Source organism: Cyanistes caeruleus, chromosome 2 (assembly GCF_971803275.1).
Source record: "Cyanistes caeruleus chromosome 2, bCyaCae1.hap1.1, whole genome shotgun sequence".
NCBI classification, from domain to species: Eukaryota; Metazoa; Chordata; class Aves; order Passeriformes; family Paridae; genus Cyanistes; species Cyanistes caeruleus.
Genome location: NC_141702.1, coordinates 74,743,504 through 74,757,460, shown reverse-complemented (window position 1 = coordinate 74,757,460; position 13,957 = coordinate 74,743,504). Strand labels below are relative to the sequence as shown.

General features: G+C 41.9%; 1 long non-coding RNA gene across 2 annotated transcripts; it reads left to right on the top strand.

Annotated features, from left to right (window-relative positions):
• The first annotated feature begins 63 nt into the window (after positions 1-63).
• On the top strand, positions 64-13,278 carry LOC111926934 (uncharacterized). Of its 2 annotated transcripts, XR_015283463.1 has the most exons (5): positions 64-563; positions 5,706-5,871; positions 7,436-8,645; positions 9,892-10,096; positions 11,950-13,278. It is a non-coding gene; the product is annotated as an uncharacterized LOC111926934 (long non-coding RNA). The 2 variants fall into 2 exon arrangements; XR_015283464.1 differs by lacking the exon at positions 5,706-5,871 and having other exon boundaries at positions 175-563; positions 7,436-8,510.
• The last annotated feature ends 679 nt before the right edge of the window (positions 13,279-13,957 follow it).

Genomic DNA, 13,957 nt, shown 5'->3' with positions numbered 1-13,957 from the left:
CGTCAGACCCGCAGCCGCTGCCTCCGCGCTGCCCCTGCCGGCCGGGCAGCGGGACCCGCGGGCGGCCTCGCCCGGCCCCGCAGGCCTCGCCCAGCAGAGCCGTGCCGGGACAGCCGACGGGGTGCGGGAGGGCCTCAGCAGGGCACAGCTCCGCCGTGTGCACCGCAGCCCGCAGGAGAGGAGCACTCTCACACAGGGCAGCTGTGAGGAGCGCTCTCACACAGGGCTGCCGCCGGGGAGTGGGGGATGACCAAAGCAAGCCCCTGAGGGGAGCGCTGTGAGTGTGCGGCCAAGTCTCCGTAACCATTTTGTTCGGTTAGGTGCCCATGTGTAAGGAAGGTCAGAGCAGAAGCAACCAGCTATGTAGATCAGGCCATAAAGATAATTTTTGCAGCTTCATTGGCGTGCAAAACACCAAGTGACACAAGTACGTAAACCTTAACCTATTTACCATGGCAGTGACATGTGGGCAAAGAGGCTCCTTTCCTCTCCGGTCAGTTGAAGACTTGGGACAGGCGGACAGCTGCTGGGAAATTTGCTCCAGTTCTTTTGTATAATCAAATGTAAGTTTACATAAAAAGTATGTCAAAGAAGAGAACCATAAACCACCTTTCTCCGTAATATATACCAGGCAGCAAAACATATGTTTCTAACCATACAGAAACAAGAGGGTTTTTTCACATCTCCAACCTGCTTTTCTTTTGGCTGAGTTCTCAACATGCCTCCAGGCTGGGCGGTGAGGGGTTTGATGTGGCAATTCCAGGTGCTGGAGCAATTACACACATCTTCACAGACACAAAATCCTGGATTATTGCAAGGTAGGCCAGAAACGAAAGCCAAGAGCCTGCAAGCAAATTTTGCAGTCTTTCCAGGCTGGCAGGAGGAAAGGCCTTCACCAAATACTCAGGTGGCTCCTTGACGGAAAAAGACAGATTAAGCTGATGGAAGATGCATTCAAGAGCCCACATGCCTTGCAGAAGTGGCAGATATTGCAAAGCAAACCTGCTATCAATAAAGGTTGCTGTGGGGCATTTGCTTCTCCTTTATTTATATTTTGGAAAGAGAAAATAAAAAGAGAAAAGCAGGCCATTTTGCTGACTGATGCAGAGGGGCTGACTATATAAACACCATAGTGAAATACACAGTATGGCCATGCAAATCATGGGCCTTGGGAGCAGGAATAGCTAGCCTCTCCTAGCAGAGTCATCAAGAGGGAAGAGGAGCTTTCCTGTGTGAATGCAGTACTTTTCTTAGTGCTTACCTGAAAGATGAGTGGGGTTTGTGATGATAAACAAGCACAAAAACCGTGTCCGGGGGATGTTCACTTGATAGATACTAGCTTACTAGCACTTTCAAGAGAGACAAGCAAGAAGGAAACAGATTGGCATGAAAAAAAAAAAAAAAACAAACCTCTGCAAGCTTTTGCATGTTGTTAAGACAGTGCAGAAGACAGCAGTGAACATCTGAGATCAAAGGGCTCTAGTGATTTTTAAATGGTCTCTCTCAGGTGGCAGAGAAGTTAGAATTGCTCAAGGAAAAGAAACAAAGATGACAGATCATAAAAGCCTGCTTAGGTTATCTCCTTAGAACAGCAGAGCCTCAGGAACTGCTATGCACATGTACCTTTTTTCTTAAAAGATCTGGTCCTAGCACATAATTTCAGGTATTAAAATTAATTATGTCATGTAGCCATCACTTGAAGCTCAATTTATTTTGCAGGCAGACATCACTACACTCTGCCTGCTCCTGAGTTTGCTAGAAGATGATTGGTTCTGTTATTCTAATGTCAAGCAAAAAACTGTATGCCATGCCTCTCAGGCATATGGGGAGAATCAACTGGGGCTCAGTGGCTCACTAACCACCACTATGCAGCTTTCAAGGTGAACAAGCTCATTTCTGACCCAGAGGTTCTGCAGGACAGATGAGTCCTCTTCACTGTGGGTCTCATTATGGAAAAGAGGAAGAACTGAAAGTGTCTGAAATAATCTGGACTTTATGAACAGAGTTGATCTGGAGGGTTCATGCATGGGTCTAGATTAAGATAAATGAACATTAAGGAAACTTAGGCTGGAGGGAAGGGAAAAGCAGATAGCCTCAAGCCTGACAAAGATGCAATACAAAGAACGCAAAACTGACCACAATGGAAGTTGATCCGTGTGAGATCAGAACAGTTTCACTCAAGTTTAACTGTGAGTTTTCCCAAGTTTTGACTCTCAGAGGCAAAAAGTAGTTGAGCTGCACTGATTTAATAAGGAAATCAAGTGTTCAGAAAGCAAAGGTAGCGAGTACCATCTTCCTGGGCTTGAAACTGTTATCAGCTTGAAGCCAATTCTGCTATTCCTCCTACAGCATCACAATTTTTGCTTAGGAAATTAATGCTCTGTGTCTAGTTCTGCACCGAACTTTGAAACCGAAACCTCTGCTCTTAAGGGCTAGAGAAGACCTGCAGCTTTCAATCAGAGCAGCTTGCAGATGCCAGGTTTTGTCAATTTTGGAGTAGAAAAAGCTGAGACAAAACCAAAGCAGAACTTCCCAAATATGCTTTTATGAGCTTTTTTACTTTTCTCAGTCTGAAAGTGTAACTGCAAACCAGGGGCAACAGGATGAATTACTGCTGTTAGTTTCTTTTGAGCTTTTGGTTATGGTGTGTTTGGTAATTTCACACGAGCAGCTCAATAATAAACTGGCATGCCAGCACCACTGCAACAGCAAGGCACCCTGCAGACCACCAGCTATAGCAAAATAACATTCCTCTCCAGCTTTTATTCTGGCACCACTGTTAGGAGGATTGAGGCGGGTTTTTTCCTCCTCCCTGTGCAAAGAACAATTAAAAGACAGGTATGGAAAGTGTTTCTCTGGCTGCAGCCTGGCTAGGAGGGGCCAGTTTTCTTTTGCCACCAATGGCAATATGCAAGGAGGAGCACCCAGCTGGCAGATTTTCTCTAGCTGGAAAGGAGAGGCTACACAGAGTAGTTTTAGCTCAGAACACAGGAGGCTTGCCAGTACATTGACTTCATATCGCTGGCATTCAAGCAGTTAAACACAACTGCGAACTCTGGAAGATTTCCCACTCCTTGCTGAAGCTTCTCCCCAGTACACTGGTAACTGGTAAACAGATGGTACGACAGATACGGTGTCAGCTCCCTCCTTGTTGGAAATGCAGCTATCCAACATTTAGTCAACCTGCCTACAGTGAGAAATGACTGAATTAGAAGTAAAAACATGCTTCCATTTCCCTTTCAGTTTTAACTACTGCACATACACAGTCTGTGCCTTTTGTATCTCTAACAGAGTCCAAAATTCAATTTTCTCAGGGGAGTCTCTCTCTGTAACTCTCCCATCCTGGCTGTTGTGGCAAAAGGTAGTAGAAACTCCCCCTTTTTCAGTCTCCTGCAACCAGTCTAGGATAAACAGTCGTTCAGACTGGCAGCATTTTCCTCCTCCAAGCTGTATCCAAAGAAGAATACAGACACCGCAAACAGTGTCATGAACTCCAACATTCACCAACCAGCAAGACTGCCAGAAGCATCTGGCACTATTTTGAGGAAAAGTTTTCAGTTTGTTTCTAGCTGGGCTTCCTCTGTGCCTTGCTGTCATCTCTGACTCCCCTCCAGCCATTTGCTGCAGCTTCACCAAACTGTGCTTCATGTTAAACATTTCTTGCACTCTCCAACAACTCCTTTGTTCTCTCCTGTGATTTCCACATCACATTTCCCTAGCTGTACACGCTCTCATTGGCCTCCCACCACCTTTCTGTCCTCTGATAACAAGGCTTATTTCTCTTCTCTCCATGTAAGGCTTTATTTCATCAATACCTTGTTGCCTACTTCCCCCAAAGCTCTGTCCCAAAGCCAAACAAAATAACAAAACCACATCTTGTTCTGAATTCTGCACTTCTAGCAAAGCGTACATTTTCTTTTACAAATGCCTTGTATTGAGACATAACTGTGATTTGGAACAACTTGCCAACCAAATTTCCACTTTCTTTATGTACCAAACTCTTTAAAAGTCACTTGACATGGATAAAAAACACAAGGTTTTAAACAGGCTCCATTACTTTTGCCAGAAATGGATACAGCAAGGTTTGGGGAATTTTATGTGTGTCTTTTCAGTTCCAGGCTAGTCAGTATATTATGGAAAACAGACCTGCCTCCAGTTACCTAGAGACTGCATAACCAGGGGGGGTTCAAGTGTCACTGTAAAACCACTCCAGAGGAATATCATTCAATTGCTCAGTTCAGCAAACCCTATTGGTGGATTTTCCTCCCTTATAGATTGCATTTGCCTATTTGTTACTTCCCATATTGCATAAGAAAAGAAAAAGGAAAAAGCGTTATTAATTTATTATTTTAATTAATTTATGGAGATTTATGTCTGAGATTTAAACACACAGTTAAGTCAGGAAAGTCAAAATTATATATTTTTTTCTGCTTCCATTCCTTTATCTATTATTTCCCCATCACAAAGGTATGCTCTCTTTCCTATGACCCCTGAAATCAAGCACCTATGGACAAAAAAGCTTTGTTATTTCCAAAATGGTGTACAATGCCAACTTCAGCAGCTCAGCCTCACAGCCTTCTCCTGTGATATAGCAAAGTATTTATTACTATTTTCACATGAGTGAACTGTACCCACCCAAAGTGTAAAGTTTTTCTTCTCTGCTTCAGTGCCTAAAACTTGGCTCCTTTTCCAGAGGGGCCAAATACCTGTAAACACCCTCCCTTCTCAGAGTGCTGCATCTCTGCAAAGTAAACAGTGTTCATGAGGGTGCCTAAATACATCTCCAAGTGCCTATCTTTAGGCCCCTGAGTCTCTGTGAACCTCAGGCCCTGCTTGTGGCATGAATCACTCTGCAGAGCAAGGTTAGGACAGAGGAATACCCAAGTCTTAATTTAATTCTCTCAACCAGCCTGCTGCTTAAATGAGAAACCCAACTGGGAATCTTAGTTACAGTAATATACTCACCAAACATATTGTGTTCATTTATTTGAATTACTTTAGGAATAGAATCACCAGCCGGGAGAACAAAAACAATCCTGCACAAAATGGATAAAGGGTTCACATCTTGCTGTAAAAGGAATCCCCAGAATGCACCACATTTGGATCCAAGCACTCCCGTGGGTTTCCTTAGCCACAGAGGTGCCAGAGCCCCAGCAGCAGGCAGCTAGCATTGCAAACCTACTCCCTTTCTCAGGTTTTTCTTAGCTAGCTTCTTTTGTACCTGCATTCAGATGACAAAGTATTTGAGCATGAATTATCATCAGTATGGATATGTGATTTTTTGCCCTTAGTCTCCATTCTCCTGCTACACACAGGTCACCTGATCACCCACTTCAGCAAAGGAGGAGCATGCCAGACAGTCCATGTTTTTCATAATCTCCTGTTTGGTATGATGGAGGGGATATATTTTGATCTTCTTCAGTCCCTGCCCCTTGCCCAGTAGAATCAGACTGGGAGAAAATGGTATGTAAACTAGCAGAAACTCTTTGGGGAAAAAAAAAGCAATTACAGCAAAAGCAGAGCTGCTCTCAAGCTTAAGCCCCTCTGCAGAGCCTGGTGGCAGCTAGAGCCAGAAGTAAACTTAAATAGCAGCCATCAGACAGGTCTTCATGTAAGGATGCACCAGTTACAAAACAAACACATTTGCAAGGGAAAATACAGAGATCTGAAGTTAAGCCTAGTTTTGTTTTTTCTGTTTGACCTAGCAGCTTCCCAAGACTGCCTTTTGGGACACCAACTTCCTTCTTCCCTCACATCTGCAAAGGACAACCTCAGAAAAGAGAAGCATTTAGAAAACCTCTGCATAAAACCGTTCCCAGACAGAGCTCTCTGTAGAGCCCAGAAGGACAGGCGATATCATCGGTTTGCCAGGTCTGACAAAGCAACACAACCGCTTAGACGTGACTGTGTTTGTTTGTCTCACTGGTAGCACAACCCTGAATCCTGCTGTCACATGCCTCTGAGCACTTCAGGCCAGGGAATGTCTCTCAAGATTGTTGGTAAATTCTTATCTGTATTACAGTTGCAGAGGTGACGCTTGCAGACGTAACCCTGAGCAAATCTGAGCCAGGCGGTAACCCTGGTAATTTGGAGGGGGATGGGAGAACAGCAGCAGCCAGCTGGGAGCTGATCAAGATGCCTCATGCACAACCATTTGCCTTCTACAGCTGCTAGGGCTCAAGCTAGGACCTGTACTCAGCAAGACAGGTTATGAACACACAGAAGAAAGGTTATTGCTGCCTGAAAATGCTCCTTGAATCCTTGGTGCCACAAAACAATAGTTCTTTTAGCTCCCTTTTCTTGATCTGCACTGCTCAGAGCTGCTGCAGTGGGGCCTGATTTATACTTAGAACTAGCTGACATATTGAATGAAAAAGCACACTTGAAAAAACACACCCTTTGGTGCTCATTCCAAAAGCTGCTGATGTGTCGTGGCGATGTGTGTGTTGTCGTGGTGCCTTGATTCACGCCATACCTAAGCCCTCGGTGTGTTTCACCAATGAGAAGATTCTTCTCTCTGATTATTAGGACACAGTGATGTCAGCTTGTCACATACAGGAGGTAAAACCATTAGTATAGATCATCATCAAAAGATACTTAGACAAATTTGTCTCACCTCAGGCTTGCCTCGAGCTACCAGAGCAGTTGACTGCTTTCTGCAGCTCCATTCAGGTGCAATGACTCTTCCAGCTGTGGTGACTCAGCAAGACACCTGACCCCAGCCAATATTCCACTGGGGTGAAATATTTCAGCCCTTTCACAATAAGCAGAAAACTCTAGTGTGTGTTTACTCCTCTTAACCAATTTTGCTTTCCCCTGCCTAAATATTGTTCCTTGACCTCTAAAAATCTGAGGAGTAGAGGATACCATTGGGAAATGCATAGATCTTACCTTAATTCAGCAGTGAAGTCAAAGTTTATAAAAGTAGAGTACAACCAGACTTTTTTTTTTTTTTTTCCCTCCTTCTCATAAACAGCTAAAATTAGCTAAAACCTACAACTTCAGGGGAAAGGGGGGCAGTGAGGAGCAGGGGGAAAATGCAGAACTATTCCCATGTCAAGTCACATCTAGTGAAAATGTTGGTCACGAAGACTAGGAAGTTTTTTTTAAACAATGTAAGGTTTTACATTAATATTTTCTAATTGTAAGAATTTCAGAAATACTGATACACTTCATTTTCACATTATTACACATGTCAATGTTTTGCTATGACACAGAATTTTTTAACCAACTAAAAATTAAAATGAAGAAGTTAAAAAAAACAAATAGATTGAAGATTGAATGTTTCACATTTATACAAAGCATTTAGAATTCCCACTGTGCCATTTTTTTTTATTTGAAAACTAACCCAGGAAATCCTGGTTGTAGGAATGTCGTAATTAATGCACCCAGTCTATTTGCTGAACTTCTAAATTGAAAATGTTCTCTTCCTCAGGTACTGTAACCTCACCTTGAACAAGGCCAGCAGAAAAACAAATTGTGGGGTGTCTAGCAATTCACCCTGTGTGAAAGCCTATTAACCCATTTCATCTGTAGTGGTGTTGATGTTTGCACCTGACGATAAAGTGCTCTCAAATCCAAGAGAAAACTGTTTTAGAGCACTGCTTTCTTCATGCATCTCTAGAGAACTAATCTGAGAAAGCTCCTCTGGGGTTTTCAACCAAGAGGCAAAAGTACAGCATTTCCTAACACCTTCCTGCTATGTCCAGGCACTGGACATTTCACCAGCTGAGATACAGCAGGAATTGTTACCAACAGTTGTCTTCTCAAGGAATAGGCAGTTTAGAGACAGTTTAGAGAAAAATCTCCACACCCTACCTAATCTCCTATTCATCTCTGCGCAAAGCAGGCAGTGGATAATATCAAATGAAACTGAGAACAGCTCTCATCTTCCCGAGCAGCTAAACTGCAGTTTTAAACATGTAATAGATATTTTACCTTTACCATTAACAAGCAGAATACATAAAGCGTGACTGCCTTGATACCCGCTGGGCACTCGAGCTTAGACTTTCATTAATGACCTCATTAGCAATAAGAGATACACAGTGTTCTGCATTATGAAAATTATCATAAACCTGTGCTTTTGGGAGCTACTGTGTATCAGCTATGTGGCTGTTTCTTTGAACTACAGTCTTACTGTAGGTAATCTAATCAAAATGCTAACGAACCTGTTTCCATATGATCACAGAAAAAACCCTGCACTCCTGGAGAAACAAGTGATAAGCAACAGATACTCCTAATTGTCCTTTCATGCACATTACAGTGATGCTGAAGAAGACAATCTGTATTCTGCAGGGAGCAACAGCAAAACCAGCAGACATGACTGCAGTCAAGAAATCACAATCCAACACTCCCAGAGGCTGGCATTAGTATCATCAATAGCTCAAGTTTTGATTATTGATCAGCCCTACCTTCATCCCCACTTTGAGCAGGCTCCTTACACTGAGCAGTGCCACACAAAGTCAAATGTTAACAACTGCTGAGCATCTAAAAATCTCTCAAAGTCAATGGTGAGAGTTTCATTCTAGAAAACATTAAAAAAAGTATGAAAGAGTAGGAAAAATACTGAGGCGGTGGGATCTCAAACTGAATTGAGTTTGAGGGAGAAGAAAGGCTGTTTTTTTATTCCTCATGCCTTACCACAGGTAAGCTTCTCAATCCTATGAGCCTCCTCAGCTAGGTCTCATTCTAAGGGATGGCCCTCAGAGAATACAAGGCCATCAACAATTTGCAGTCTTCACTTCCTTGGTTGATTGCTTGGAGTTTTTTGGGTTTTTTTTTAAATACCCACTAATCTGTCTTCTGTATTTTCCTGTATCATGTATATTTTTCCTCTGGGCTCTTAAATCTTCCTCGTTTTGTTCTCAGATCACCATTTGCCATCATTAAAATTTTATCCTGAAATTTGGAAAATAAGAGTTGCTGCATGCCTTGAAGCTTCAAATCCAAAAATAACTCAGTCATTGGGGAAGTAAAGGGATATATATATATTGTTTTGTTTGGGGATTTTTTTTTTTTTTTAAATTTTTCTAGTTGAAAAGTAGCCTAAGATCCATATGTCACAAGTTTCCATTCTAAAACACCATGCTTGTAGGCCTGAGAATCAGAGGAATAAAAGCACTGAGACATTGTTCTTCCACCCTAACAACATTAAGAGTAAACTGTTTCTCTGAATTCATTTCATGTAAAAAATAATAGTTCTTGGACAGGAATTTAATGTGCCAAGTTTAAGTTCTCTGTAGACCAGGATCACAGAATTGCCCACCTTTGAAACAATAGTTCAAAAGTAATGCATCTTTCACTGAAACATTGAAAGTGATGCTGCTGGCAGAGAGACTGAGCACATGTAAATTAAAGACATATTGCAAGATTCAATCACTCCTGTCCAGCATTTATGAGTGTTCTTAAAATATAAGATCTGAGCAGACATCATCTGTCTAAATAAGTCTGTTTAAAGTTAAAGGTTATTTATTAAATATTATTTATGCACTGTTAAACCTCAGAGGGAGAAATATTAAACGTGTCTGGGATTCACAGAATACACAAAACAGGCACCAAAATTGTACTGTTTGATATATAACTTCCTACAGTGGATAAATCCATGAACATCTGCTAAATATGTAGAAGACTTATTACATTTTCATATGGTTTACTTACTATGTAGACTTCCCAATTTGGCAAACAAAGCCTGACTATGAGGAAAACTTATTTCATTATTTTAAACCCTTTGGGGTTTAAAATAACCTTTGGAGGATGCATGAATATTTCCTCATTACCTTCCCTGTCACCCAATGGGGAAGAATAGTCCTTGAACTGTAAAACCAGCTTAAATAGAGAATTTATGTCTCATGTCCTGTTTAGATGATGGAATCTTTGTATTTCTCTTGGCAGTTCCCAGAGCAAGGTACAATCCTGCATATTATCTCTCTCCAGAATTTTGCTGATGGATTTGGAGAGTCAACATAGATCCTAATGCAGTGCAAGACCCTCCCAACCCCTGTGGGAGAACTCAGCAGGTTCTCCTCCCAGGGCATAGTGAAGTCAGACATTTATTTTGGCATCCAGAAAACTCTTTCTGAAATCTGCAAGAAACTTGGTAAGTTCCCATAGTCTGGGAAACTGATGAAATACTGTATTTTTTTTTTATTTTTTTTTTATTGTCACCAGGCAATAATGCTCTATGTCAGAAGTAGAAATGGAAAATTTGGGCACAGGGAAATCCTGTTTTAGGAAAGTAAGGGAAATCCAGTTGCCTTCCCCTGCTTCATTTCTGTCGTTCTTGTTCATGTAAATGAGCAGTTAAGCTTCATCAGCAACAGTGAAATTGATTTCCCTTGTTTTAGATGAACATTTGAAAGTGAAACCAGAGAAAGCACAGATTTTTCCTGTTTACTGCCAGAGATGTGCATTATATATCTCCAGTATCTATCAAGAGCATGGCTGAAAGTGCATCAGGGACAGAGGGCTACTGTCCAGAAGCCTAATTAGCAATTGCTTATTCTTCTTCTTTATCTCATGAGCAACCAGGAGTGGCTTTTAGCCCAGGAATTATCATAAATAGGTAAAATATTTCTTAAACAGAAAGATAATTTCCCTCCTAGCAAGCTCTCCATACATAACACTTCAGATCTTGGGCTAATAAATCCTTTCCTTGAAATAGGCATACTTACATAAACAATGTTTCTTTTCCTTCTTTCTGATCTGTACTACATTCCTTTAAACTTTCTTAGAAGATGTGGCTCAGTTTTAAGGTGAATATTTGTTATCAGGAATTTGTAAATGGTTCTGGCAAGGCTGTAGGAACAGGTGTATCTTGGAAGGAATCTAACCATCCAGGATAACATTCAGCCATTTAACTGAAGTGCTGATTTATCAGTACAGCCCTCCACTCCCACAGCTACTTCTTTCTGGAGAATTACTATAGGACAATGCCTCTAACTCTAAATGGCTGTTCTCAGCAGCCATACAAGCACTTAATGTAATGTCAATTCACGTCTTCTTTTATACCCCTTAAATCCAGCTTCATCCCAAACTCTCAGTCATGATTTGATGTCATAACTCACCAAGGTTTCCAGGACAGGGAGACCTTTTTACATCATTTTTTAAGCTTTTACTAGGTTCTCTGTAGACTGATCAGTATCAGAGATTGACAAACAAGTATGTGTACTGATAAAATGGACACTTTCCTGCTAAAAAACTTAATATCTCAGCTTCCTGGTGAAATAAACATTAATTTGAATGTATAAAGCCCTGGGTCTGTTACTGTATTTATTATTTAACATTTGTGTGTTAGAACCACAGATGGGAAAGCAACAAGCAATAGCTATTGGGGAAAAACATTATTACTCCTTGTACAAATACATCCCTAAGAGAAGTTACAATATTCTCCTGCCAAAATGGAACAGATAATGATTTTCTTGCAGTCTGAGAAGTCCCAGATCGCAGATGGCCAGCTGAATAGTGGCTCAAGTAATGCTAAGCAATGAACAGCTGCTAACAATGAGGAAATTGTGCTTATAAGGCCTGATTCAATACCCGTTGAAGTCAATGAAAATCATATGAACAGCAGTGAGTGCCCTACTGGCACTATTCTTTGGCAAGAAGCCAAAAATCAGATAACAAAATGTTTTTAAATTCCCCCTACCAGAATACTCACTGCTTTCCCAGGGAAACAAACTTTGATCTCCAGGAAAGCCTAAAAGCATCCTAGTGAATGCAGCTGCATCTAAAATGCTAAGGTATGTTAAAATAAAAGTGTTACATATCTTACAGAGAAATTATGTTTTCATTTAGAATGACTACAGACATTAAGGGATCTAGTTGATTTTCTCCCAGATCACATTGTAGAAAAAAAGTAATATCTATAATTATCTATATCTAAAATAATAGCAGTATCTAATTTTGAAATACCACTACCTCTAATCCTTCCTTTCATTACATGTTTATTAGCAGATGACCCTACTCTTGGTTAGACCACCACCACCGCTGTTCCTATTAACATGCATCCATGAAGAACGTGTAAGAGATCAAGTGTCTGCCTCAAGTGTTTTGTAGTCACTGCTTTAGGTGGATGAGGGTGGCTACCAACCAACAAGGAAGAAAGTCACAGAGCTAGAGACAGCTTGGTTTTCAGAACACCATACAAAATAAATCTCTTGTGTGATTTCTTAAACCAATGAAATGGCAGATATCCAATTTTTGAAGTGCTTAGAAGGAGCAGCACCGAAAGCCTAAAGATAAAATTTACACACTTTCTATCCCTGTCCTAACCACAGTTCAGTGCCTGAGAAGATCATGGTGCAGTTTCTCCTGGAAATGCCATGTGCTTAGGCACGTGAAAAATAATGAGGTGATTGGTGACAACTACCATGGCTTCACTAGGGGCAAGCCATGCCTAACAATATTGGTGGCCATCTAGGATGGGGTTACAGCAATGGTGGACAGGGGAAAGGCAACAGACGTCAACTACCTGGACTTGTGCAAAGCATTTGACACTGTCCTGCAAAATATCCTTGTCCCCAAACTGGAGAGGTGTGGATTTGATGTACAGACCACCCAGTGGATAAGAAACTGGCTGGATGGTTGCACTCAGGGAGTTGTGGTCAGCAGCTCAATGCCTAGGTGGAGACCCGTGGAGTGTCATTCCTCAGGGGTTAGCACAGGAACCGGCATTGTTAAACATCTTTGTTGGCAACATAGACAGTGGGATTGAGCACAGCCTCAGAAAGTTGTCATATCACAGTAAGCAGTGTGATGTGGTCAACAGACTGGAGAAAAGCCAGCAATCCAGAGGCAACTTGACAGGTTTGAGAGGTGCAGCTGTGCAAACCTCATGAATTCAATGAAGCCAAGTGCAAGGTCCCCGGATTGGATCTGGATTGGGCTGTTCCCAAGCACAGCCACAGGATGGAAGGAGAAGGATAAAGACTAGCCCTGGTGTCTGTGGAAAAAAATCTCAATACTACCTGGCCATCTGTGCTTACAGCCCAGAAAACCAATTTTATCCTACTGCCTCTGACAAGGAGGCCAGTAATTGTTGGCCAATTATTTCAAGGAATGCTATATTACAAATGCAAACTCATTCACTGAATTGTTTTATAGGGCAGCATTCATCAATTTTGCATAGGCTGCTTTGTTTTTAGAGCTGATTTCTAATCCTAACTCATATCACAGACACACATCTCTACTTGGATTAATTAAGATCTCAAAGAGAACCTTCAGTAATAGAGGGTAATGGAGCAGATTTATAAAAGAAGCCATTTCTTCAGCTTGCTCAAATGCTCTGCTCTTCTGGGTGTCTTTTCAGTCTCAGGAACAGAACGGGTACTTCTGTGTGCCTTCAGATTCTCCTTTCTGCTGCAGAGTGTGTTTATGTTCCATAAATGAATGAATGCACAGGTGAATGCCCACCTGAAGTCAGGTCATATGAAGCAGGGAATCACTTCTGCTATTTGCATAGGCTGGAGGCAGGCATAGTGCAAATAACTCATTGCAGCTGTATCAACATTCTCTGATCTCTGCTTGCATTGTCCAAATCATCCTGTTCTGAGGCCTCAGAAAGAGCTGGAAGATGTGGCTAATCACCAGATTTACAAATTATGTTGTTACAAAAAATGCAAAAGATTGGACTGGGAGCACCAAGGGACTAGAGGAAGCCTCAGCTCAGATGAGCATGATGGCACTCCGACTGCCCAAGGGAAATGTATTAACCAGCACAAAACGGTGCTAACACCAAGAGAGCCCTGATGGCATTTCTGACTGTCCCTGTCACTCACAGTGTGCACCTGCCACCTGGGACTGACAGTTTTGGTCCAGAGCCAGCTTGAAAGGACACTTCTGTTAGGGATCTCTTCCCCAGGGATAACATTGTGTTCCTGCTGAGTGAAAGGTCTTCTGTCTGGTCTAGCACTGCCAGGCAAGATCCCTGCCCAGCACAGATCTGGCCTGAAGCCCTGTT